Raw genomic sequence first — 9,757 nt, 5'->3', positions numbered from 1 at the left:
ATAATCAAGCTGAAGAGTAAGAAAAGGTTACCAAAGTCCAGAAGAGAAAAAAAAAAAAAGATTGCCAAAAAAAATATATCCCAAAAGCAAGCAAACAAAAACAGAACTGAAGGGCAGCAAGCTACAAAGACACCAAGGACAAGCACCGTCAGTAACAGGATGGTGCTGACACAGCTTGCCATAGCCCAGGAGATAGCAGGAACACCCACCCCAAGAGGAGCACTATAACCAAACCTCACACCACCACCTCACCGCAGTGCTTGCAGCTGGCTTTTCAAGGGTGTCTGTGTGTGGGCGGTTGTTCCTGCAACCGTGCTCCGCACAGGTGGGAACCTAGGGCAGGTGAAGCATGTATACAGGTAAGGGCATCAGCCTGGTAAGAAAATAGGTTTGGGTAAGTTCTGTGGGGGTTGGCCTTGTAAGGTAAAAAGCAAGTGTGTGGTTTTAGTTTTGGGCTTTTTCTGAAACAAAAAGAAAAATATTCTTGTGCTCTGTGAGATGCTGGTGGGTGATTCTTTCAGTAGGGGATGGCACACAGCTTTACCAACAGAGTAAAGTTTCTGCTTATTGCTTTAGGAGCTCCTTCCCTGCAGCTGTTCTGTGAGATGGTTTTGGAAAGGTCCTTCTAGACTGAGAGTAAGGTAACCCTTTGGGGGGGGGGGAAGCACGTGAATTAATAGTGTTGTACTGGTGAGATGAGAGCAGTAAGGAGAACATAGACTTCTATCTAGTCCTAATACACTGAGCTTTCAAGTGGTTCCTAGATTAAGCTTAATCTCTCTGAAATAAGGGTGAGTTGTGCTCTCTGAGTTGGTTCTGTCCCTCAGGCACTGGAGGGTTTTAGAGCTCGCCCTTGCCAGGGTCAAGATCTGCTTCAGGGTACTTGGCCAGAAGGATGTGGAAGGAGGTGGTGACTTGACCAGAAGGATGTGGAAGGAGGTGGTGTAAAGCTGAGCACGTTTCTGCTGCAGTCAGTTGGTTCCTGCCAGGTGGTGTGAGAACTGAGTGATATTAGGAGAACATCCATTCATTATATTCTACTCTAATATTTTAACTGTTAAAAGAGCAGCCTCAGAAAGGCGAAACGTGTGGCTGGATGTCCCATGAAGCCCCAGGGAGGACCTTCTCTTGCAGGGGCTCCGGTGGGCTCTGCCATGCCCTGGGCTCGGTGGCACCGTGTGGTTCCCGTGGCCCAGACTCTAGCAACTCCCCTGTTCCCACCCAGCCCTCCTTCCCTGGTTTTTCTTGCTATTCCCTCCATCCAGAGGATCATTTTTCAGACAGCCCCAGTGCTTTGCCCTGCAGTCAGACTATTTAGTCTGGTTTTGGTGACCCTGTCTGACTGTTCAAGAATAAGCTCTCAGGTTTCTCTTTTCTCTGCAATCACTACACTTTTTTTTTTTTTTTAAACAAATACATACCTTTGAGCCTCAGCCTTTCAGAAGGACTTAAGGTGGTCCCATTCTCCTTCCTCTGTGAGGAGAGATACTCAGAATAGCACTGGGATTTGCATTCCTTTGCAATTGTGCTGCGGGAGTGCTGGGTTACCTTCCCCTATTAGTCACTGCAGAGCGGCCATTCAGAGCTAACATTTACCAAAAAAATAAAAATAAAAATCTAAAACTATAGGAATACTCGCGTTCTAATATACAGGCAGGACTTACCTCTGAGCACTAAAGGAAAGACACCACCAGAGTTTTCTTTGGAGAAGTGATGATATAATTTTTGATTTGACTAATATGTGCTGAAAAAGCCCATTGTGCTTTAAATGTTAATTCCAAAAGCTTTTAAAAATTGCCATAAGCTCTTTTCTTTGTGCTGCTCAGCCATTGTCCATAGCCCCTAGCAAGAGTTCACATTGTGCCTCTGCATTGTGAGCTCTGTGCAGAGTCAGCAGAACGGGCTCCTGCTCAGGATGGATGGCTGTGACTGTTCACCAGTTAATTTTGGTTTAATTACTATACGCAAGTCGAAGTAGCTAATCGCTCGTCATAGGCTTTACATTTTAGACATCGTTACTCCAGCTTCTAAAATACAACTGGCTAATGCACAGGATGGCTTTTTTTAAAAAAAGCCCTGGGTTCTAGAAGGGGTTAAAAGCATGAAATACCTTTCTCCATAAATAACAAACAAAGAATATATTTTGAAAATAAAATGTGAGGAACTGATGCCATATCATATAAAATTTCTGGAGCTTCACACTCTGGGTAGTAAAAGTGCTGACTGTGACAAGGCAGGGGAGGCCTTTGCATCGATCGCAAAATAAAAGTTCAGCAGCGCTGGGTGCTGGGCTGGGATAGCTGGATTCATCCCGCTTTATTTGGCCTACTGCAAAACACAATAACCGCTGGATGTAGATTGTTCAGCTGCTGCGTGCTAATGAAGCCTGCATTAATCAGCCACTGTGTATTGATTTTCATGATTTGTCTGTCTGGGCCTCTCAAACGGGTCTGGAGGAACTTGGTGCTTGACCTTCACCACGTTCAATGAGAGGGGGGAGCTGCCTGGCTCCCCGGGCTCTGGGGGAATATCCCCATTTCTGGGGCTTGTCCCAGCTCCAGGAGCTTTCCCAGGGGTCATCCAAACCCCTGTGGCTCTGCTCTCCACCGCCGGCTGGACATTATTTTTATTTCAATGATTCTTGCTGTGGTGGAGGGAGAAGACAGTGACTTCCCAGCTCTGACAAATGAGGCGCCGGGGGTGAGACCCAGCGCAAAGCCGGAGCGGTTTGGCAGGGGACCTTAGTGTGAAAAATACAGCAAATTGATTTTAAAAGGCATTTGGAGGGGTCTGTGCACCCCCTTCCACCGCACCGCCCAGAAGCTTTTCAAGTGGAACAGCCTGCAGCTATTACAATAAACACCTCAGCCGCAACCTGTCTCTCATTTGCATATTAGCAGCCTTAATTTTGATGAAATATGCAAATGTATGCAAAATGAAATTCATCTCATAATGACACAAGGCGATTAAACAATTTTTATGCTTAAATATTCTGTTTAATGAAATCAAACAGACCCATGCGTGTGACAAATTTGCCTCAGCATGGAGAAATTAGTGGATATCAAAAAACTAACACAGAATCCCAAACATGGGACGTACTGCACTGGGCATTGAAATCGCCTCTTCAGCGTGAAAATAATCAGTGTTCCTGATAACCAAATGAACTGGAAATTATATTACAGAGAACGGCTAAAACAAGTTAGTGGCAAGGTACTTTGTTTCCTACTCTCCAAAGAAATCCCATTCTCCGGCCATCTTTTATTTATGTTCCAGATGTTAAATTCAGCAAACACGCTTGCAGGATCTTTTCAGATATTTTTGTGTTTTAAGTAAAAAGATGATCATATAGCTTCGCACAGCTGCAAGCAAAGTGGCTTTGGTGGATCGGGTGCCGCTGGATGAATCCTGTGCCAGCAGCGCTGGTCGGTGTGCTGCGGGACTGTCTCTGCTGGCACGGTGCTGGCGGTGCTGGCGATGCTCCTGCTCCTCGTCCCCATCCCGATGCCAGCCACCGTGAGCTGCTGTTTGCTATAATTATGCACTAGGTCACTAGTGCTGCACGCATTTGTTTTTATTAGATGCAGGAGTCTAGAGCAGAGTGCCTGGACATACATCCCCCTACACCTCAGCATGCTGCTTAAAGCTTGCGCCAGGCTCATTAAATGTTTCCTTTGCCTTTCTCTGCAACCTGATGATCTTGTCCAGCTTCGCCTCCCACATGAGCATCCCACCCCGTGTCAGTGGGGGCTGGGGGTGCTGAGCCCTGGCCCGGAGCAGAAGGCTGGCAGGTGGGGAGCTGCTGGGCTGCCCCGGCTGCAGTGGATGTGCCAGGGCAGTGGCCCCTGCACAGACCTGCTTTGGGTCTCCCCGGGTCACCTGTGGCAGAGCACTGGGACAAGACAGAGTATGGGCAAACTCTGCAGGAGTCACGGCATCAAATGGGGAGTTGGAGCTGCTGCTGCTGAGTGTGATGGGGTCATATTGCTGGCGGCATCCTGCGCTGCTCTGATTGTAAGGAATTGGCCCTGGGATGGTGCCATCTCCCCGTGCCTTGGTAGGGAGGGATGGACTCGTGTGGGTCCCCCCGGAGCCCTCCATCCTCCTGGGCACGGGGACATCTGGCTCCTGTGCAGAGAATGGGAAGAGGGTTTCCTCTTCTTACGCAGCTGGAAAGGGTTTCTTTTCATCAGTATGCAATATGCTTGATCTTCTTTTCCTTTTTTTCTGATTTTTCTTTCCTTTTTTCTAAAACAAAACCATCTCCCAGCTGCCAGGACACGGTCCCCTGGCCAGTGCTTGGAGGGCTGGGCGCAGCAGCTCCCTGCCCTGGCACCAGTGGGCTGCAGTGTCCCCAAGGTGGCTCTGCAGGCAGGGCAGGGGGCTCCTGGGTTTGCAAACCTTACAAAGGCCCCAGCTCGGGTGTGGGGAAAAAGGGAGAAGTGCACAAGGCCGTTATTTCCCAGCATTTCATTTCAGTATTGCTCTCCATCCGTCAAGATCTTAAAGGTTTTTTCCAACTGAAATTCTATGAATCTATGATTGTCTGTGGATTTCTAAGGCACATAAAAGGTGACAGTGATGTTAGCCATGGGGGAGTAACCTACTTTTTGAGAAGAAGAAACCAGTTAGGAATTATTTCCAGTTTGGTGGCCTGTTTCTCCTTTCCCCAGTGCGGTGCTCTCTTCTGAAACCAGCCCTTCCTCCTGCAGCGATCAGAACCCCCAGCGTGGGAAACATGATCCCGGTGCTCCAGCCTGGACCAGCATGAGTCGTTCTTGTTGCCACGCTGGAAGGAAGGACTGCAGTGACCCTCAGTCATGCTAAGCCTCTTACCATTAATGGTTTGTCCAGATGTCATTGTTTTCCCCTCTCAGTTCAGATATGATAAACCTGCGGTAATTTAATATTAGTCCTATGCATACTTGTGTTTTATTTTCCTGTGGACTGTTTTTACTACAAATAAGTTTTGAAAGGAAATTGCTGATGATGATTTTCCCATGTTCCAATTAACTTTGTCATGCTGAATAATAGGTAAATTCACAACTGGCCTCACTGTTTTCTAGACCCAGAGATGCCGAAGGTCACCTGATGAGTTTGCACTCCAGGATGTATTTCCCAATACTTAGCCCATCTTCTTATTTGTGTTTTTGTTTTGGTTTCAGCACGCAAAATGAAAGTTTCTGCAGCTTCCCTTGGGTGTCTTGTACATCTTTCTGCCAGGAAAAGAGAAAATCTGGAATACTAAATCTGTGCTTGAGTCCAATTCTTTATACCTCCCATTGAACATTGGCAGGGAGGCAGCCTGCACACCACCATTCCCCTCCTCCTGTCCTTGCTCAGAGGAGGTGGAAGACAACACCAAGCCTGGTGGTTGTTCCGTGTCTGGTGGCTCTTGCTTTCCTCTGAGAGCCCTTTACTGCCACAAAGGAGTCCCAGTGATGCGCAGCACCCAGCTTTGCTCCAGTCACTGATAGAAACCAGCATGTTTCCACAGACTGAAAAGATAGCAGGGTTGGAAATTATCTTTTCTTTCATCTGTCATTGCAGACTCATCCTAAATTTTCTGTCTGGAATCTTTTCTTTGCCTCTCCCATCAGAGCAGCATACAGATTTTCCTGTTTCCTCCCTCTCACTCCCTCGTGTCTTGGCCGTTCTGGCTGCACTTTGTCCCAGCCGTGTTTCCCTTGGTTGCATTCTGCACTTTCCTAATTCTTCCAAGTCCCGTGTCCTCTGCTGTTGGTGGTATTTGCAATTTATCCTGGCTGAGTCTCATCTGTAAACTTTATTGATAGTGTGTTTATGCTGTTTTTCAGAGTATTGATGGTGCTCACAAGCAACGCTAGTCCTAGTGCCTGCTGGTGCTGCACTCCCCCCATGCCCCCCATGACACTTGTCCTGCTGCTCCATTTTGGCTCCCGTGGAGCCCGAGTAGGGTGGAAGGAGCATCCCGACTAGCTCCGGCTCCCGAAACACCCAGCGGCCCTGCAGATGAGTGGGACTGGTGCTGCAGGGCAGCTCTGGAGCCCTCACACACCCACTCAAGCCTTCATGCATCTGGAAATACCATTGCTGCCTCCCGATTCACAGCCGTGTTTTTTAACTACTGCTCTCTCCTTCTGGCTTCACACTCCCCTACACAGCATGTCCCTGACTTCCCCTCCTCTCCTTCTGGGCTGTCACAGAGTAATTGATGATTTTAGGGAGTAGTTGACTCAGACTGCCTGGTTTTGCTCTGTAAGTTCATTCCTGCAGCCTGGACCCAGGAGGCTGGTGTCTCACTGTCAGCACGGGACTGGAGCTGGGCACCTCCAGCCAGGCTGGGGTAGCTCTGGCTTTGCTTGGTCCCATGGAAATGCTCTGATGGACTGAGGGCATCCCAGGGAGCGCTCCATGCTGTGCCATGCTGTGCCTTGCCATGCTGCGCCATGCTGTGCCATGCTGTGCCTTGCCATGTTGTGCCTTACCATGCTGTGCCATGCTGTGCCATGCTGTGCCACGCTGCCATGCAGAGCTGTGCTGCACAGAGCAACTCTTCCCAGCCCCTCAGCCGAGTTAACAACTGGGAGCTGCACAAACATTTTTGGCACCTTCTTTCCCCCAAGGGAGACTACTAGCCAAAGGGGGGTCTCTGGGCGAACCCCTGCCAGCCCCGGTGAGGGGATGGGTTCACTTGGTGCCTGTGCCCCATCCACGCTGCCACGGACAAGGCTCCCTTCCGCTGTGCCAAAAATTACACAGAGCTCAGAGCCAGGAGCTGTAGAGCTCAAACACGGACCCCTGCCAGGCCTCATAGCACAGCCATGATGTAAGAGCAGAAAGTCAGCAAAACCCCCACCACTCCAGCGCAGGAGCATTAACCCTTGCAGCAAGGAAGGTTGTGGGGTTCTGGTTCTTCCCCTGAGGGATTCTGGCTTGTCCCTTGCCTCAAGGCACTGCTCCCCCAGCAGCTCCCAGCACCCACCCTCCTTTGCCGGCACCTCAGGCACTGGTGGGACACCTCCCCACTCCAGGACCACCCCCAGGCTGTGCTGTCCACACTGACGAAACCAGTGGCTGTTTTTCCTTGCCAAGTGCTGGGCTGTGGCAGCTGTGTCAGGTGGGCATCCCTGTCCTCCAGTCCTGGCACTCCTCGGCGGGTGCCACAACTGGTGTCCAAGCCTCATGCTCTGCCTGTCCTCTGATTTAAATCATTCCTAAGGCAACAGGTTACAGGCTAAGAAGTCCTTAAATTATCTAAGAAAGTTTATGAACTTTCACAGCATAAAATGAATGTGACATTTCCTCACCATAATAGATGTTCATCAGAAATGACTTGATCCAAACAACCTTGTGCTACAAAGCCATTGGGCCATGAAAAACCTTTGACAAAACAATCTCCTTTAAACGTGGCTTTGCTGGAATTAGGGCTGATTATGATCAGATGACTTAGTATTTCGACCTTGTTATATTCCCATTATTTTGACAATTCACTGAATATTTGTAATATTTTACTCTGGATGAGTACTTTCACAAAGTGAGGTACGTACAACTGCTGTATTCATTTTTCTGCGTGGATTTAGCTTGATCAAGAAGAGATGATGTGCTGTATGCTGTCCCTGCTGCGCTTTCTAAATAGGCCATATTGGACTAATAAAAAAGGATGCACAAAGATGTTCTTCATCCAGAGACCATCTAGTGAAAATGCACCCTTTTTTTTTAATGGTTAGGACTTGCACTGTGCTGAGCTCAGCTGGTGCTGGGAGCTGTGGCAGCTCTGTTGCAGCACCCAGGAGTTGTGCTTGCAGATGTTTGGGGAGCACAGGGGAGCAATTCTGGCCCTGCCCACATGTGGTTCCGGGGCTGGAGGGTTTTCTTCAGGGACCAGACAAGCAATGCCTAAATAAATAGGCAAAGTGGATGCAATTCCAAGCTCATATCATGTTACAGTAATCAGAGAATAAAACTGTTTTTCTCTGTGACCTTGTTACATCCATTTGCCAAGTCTGTGGAGAAAACTGCATGCCAAAATCAAACTTCCCCTTAGAAAGCATCACTGTTCCTCTCTCTGAAGTCAATTAAAAAGGAGCTTTAGATGGGGAAGGGGATGAGGGAGCGTGATGCACTGCAGGGACTCTCTGAAAAGGTTGGTCGGGTTCGGATGAGTGCTGCAGGGAGCTCCCGTCTCGGGAAGGACCCAGCCGAGCTGGTGCTTCCTGGTGGGAATCTCATGGATGGGTGGGGCCTGATAGTGCTGTTAATTGATTTGCTTTTGATAGTGCGAGCCTGAGTTTATTGTAAAAACTCCCGGCGCAATTGGAGGGCTGCCTGTTATTATCAGTCTAAATAAATATGGGTTAACAACAAATTTGAAACATCTGCTTGGGATGAAACTGTCTCTCTGTTAAGACTTTCCTAGCAAAGCGTCTTGTATGAGCGAGGCGGTGTGGGAGCCCCAGTGCCGAGGAATGCATGCGGGAGGCTGGCGGTCCAGGGCTTCGGCCACCGCTGAGCACATCTGACCGGCTGTGCTGGGCTCTGACCTCGATGGGATCTCCAGTGCTTCCAGGAATGCTGCTGGGTGGTACAGATACCACAGCTGCTGCTCTGGTGCAAAGCCTGATCAGCGCAGGGCTGGGCTGGGAGTCCCACAGCCCCTTCCTTGTACGCAGCGTTCCTGGGAATGGTGCGGTGTCAGCTGCTGGACCCAAGCATTGGCAGAGCATGGGTGTCTGTGTGGCTGGTGATGCTTAGAGCCCTGGGATGCTAAAGCAGAAATTGTTTCTGGAGTGTCTTAGGCTTTAAAGCCATTCCCAGGCTTCTCCTGCACAGAGGCTGCTCATACTAAAGAGCTGAAATCCGAGGGAGAAGCTGCTTGGGAGAGCAGCCGAGCACAGGGGTGCAGCTGCCGAGGATGAGGGTGGCACTGGTGGGTGCTTCGGAGCTCCTGGGGCTCCCCAGCTTGCAGGGGCTGGGGCACTGAGCTCAGCCGCCCTTGGAGATAAGATGAATGTGGGGGGAAGGGAGGGAGGGCTTTCTCACAGGAACCTTGTGGGAAAAGCAAAACCTCATGTCGTGGTTCACTAACTGCCTGTCTAATGATATCCCCGAGGGAGCTGGTCAGGCGTCATAAACCCCAGCAATTTGCCCCGGAAATAGGTGAAGAGATGTAAATGTGCTGAAGAGATGTAAATGTGCCACCTTGCAGGAGCTGGTGGCCCGCTGGGCAGCTGGTGCAGCTTTGGGGCAGGTACCCTGCAGTGCCTGGGATGGGGGTCACTGCGGGGGAACCACCTGCCACGAGGGTGCATGGGGATTTGGGGGCTGGGCTGCCTCCAGCCTGTCCTCACTCGTGGAGTGGCTGGGCACCCCACCCACCCACACTGGTGCTGCAACCCCGAGGCCCTGAGCACAGCAGTGCTTGTGGCATGCCCTCGAGACTCTGGAGGGGTGCATGGTGTTGTGCTCCCAGACAAAAACACTTGCAGCGGGCAAGCACACGTCCTTCCACAGTCCCATATGGAGGGTCCCAACTGTGTGCCAGGACAACCAGAGCCCAGCGATGGAGCCTGGAATTTCAGCTCAGAGGAGCACCTACATTCAGAGGCGTATTCGATGCTTGTTGAACATGAGCGAGGCTGGAAATTGTAGTACATGTTAGCATCAGTGCAGTGCTCAGTGGGGCCTCGGGGCTGCTGATGCAACAGTTTTATTTATTTTTGGATGCATGGGATGCTTGGTACTGAATAAATAATAATGCCTGTATCAGTGGAGGCAGCAT

General features: G+C 49.9%; 1 long non-coding RNA gene across 2 annotated transcripts; it reads left to right on the top strand.

Moving 5' to 3' along the window:
• The first annotated feature begins 233 nt into the window (after nucleotides 1-233).
• LOC130143750 (uncharacterized) lies at nucleotides 234-7,958 on the top strand. 2 transcript variants are annotated; one of them, XR_008819857.1, is made up of 3 exons: nucleotides 234-359; nucleotides 4,671-4,895; nucleotides 5,814-7,958. It is a non-coding gene; the product is annotated as an uncharacterized LOC130143750 (long non-coding RNA). The 2 variants fall into 2 exon arrangements; XR_008819856.1 differs by lacking the exon at nucleotides 5,814-7,958 and having other exon boundaries at nucleotides 4,671-5,246.
• Nucleotides 7,959-9,757: the final 1,799 nt, after the last annotated feature.

Source organism: Falco biarmicus, chromosome 1, assembly GCF_023638135.1.
Source record: "Falco biarmicus isolate bFalBia1 chromosome 1, bFalBia1.pri, whole genome shotgun sequence".
In the NCBI taxonomy this organism is placed as follows: Eukaryota; Metazoa; Chordata; class Aves; order Falconiformes; family Falconidae; genus Falco; species Falco biarmicus.
The sequence above is the reverse complement of the archived record's forward strand: the minus strand, read 5'-3'. Positions and strand labels throughout refer to the sequence as shown.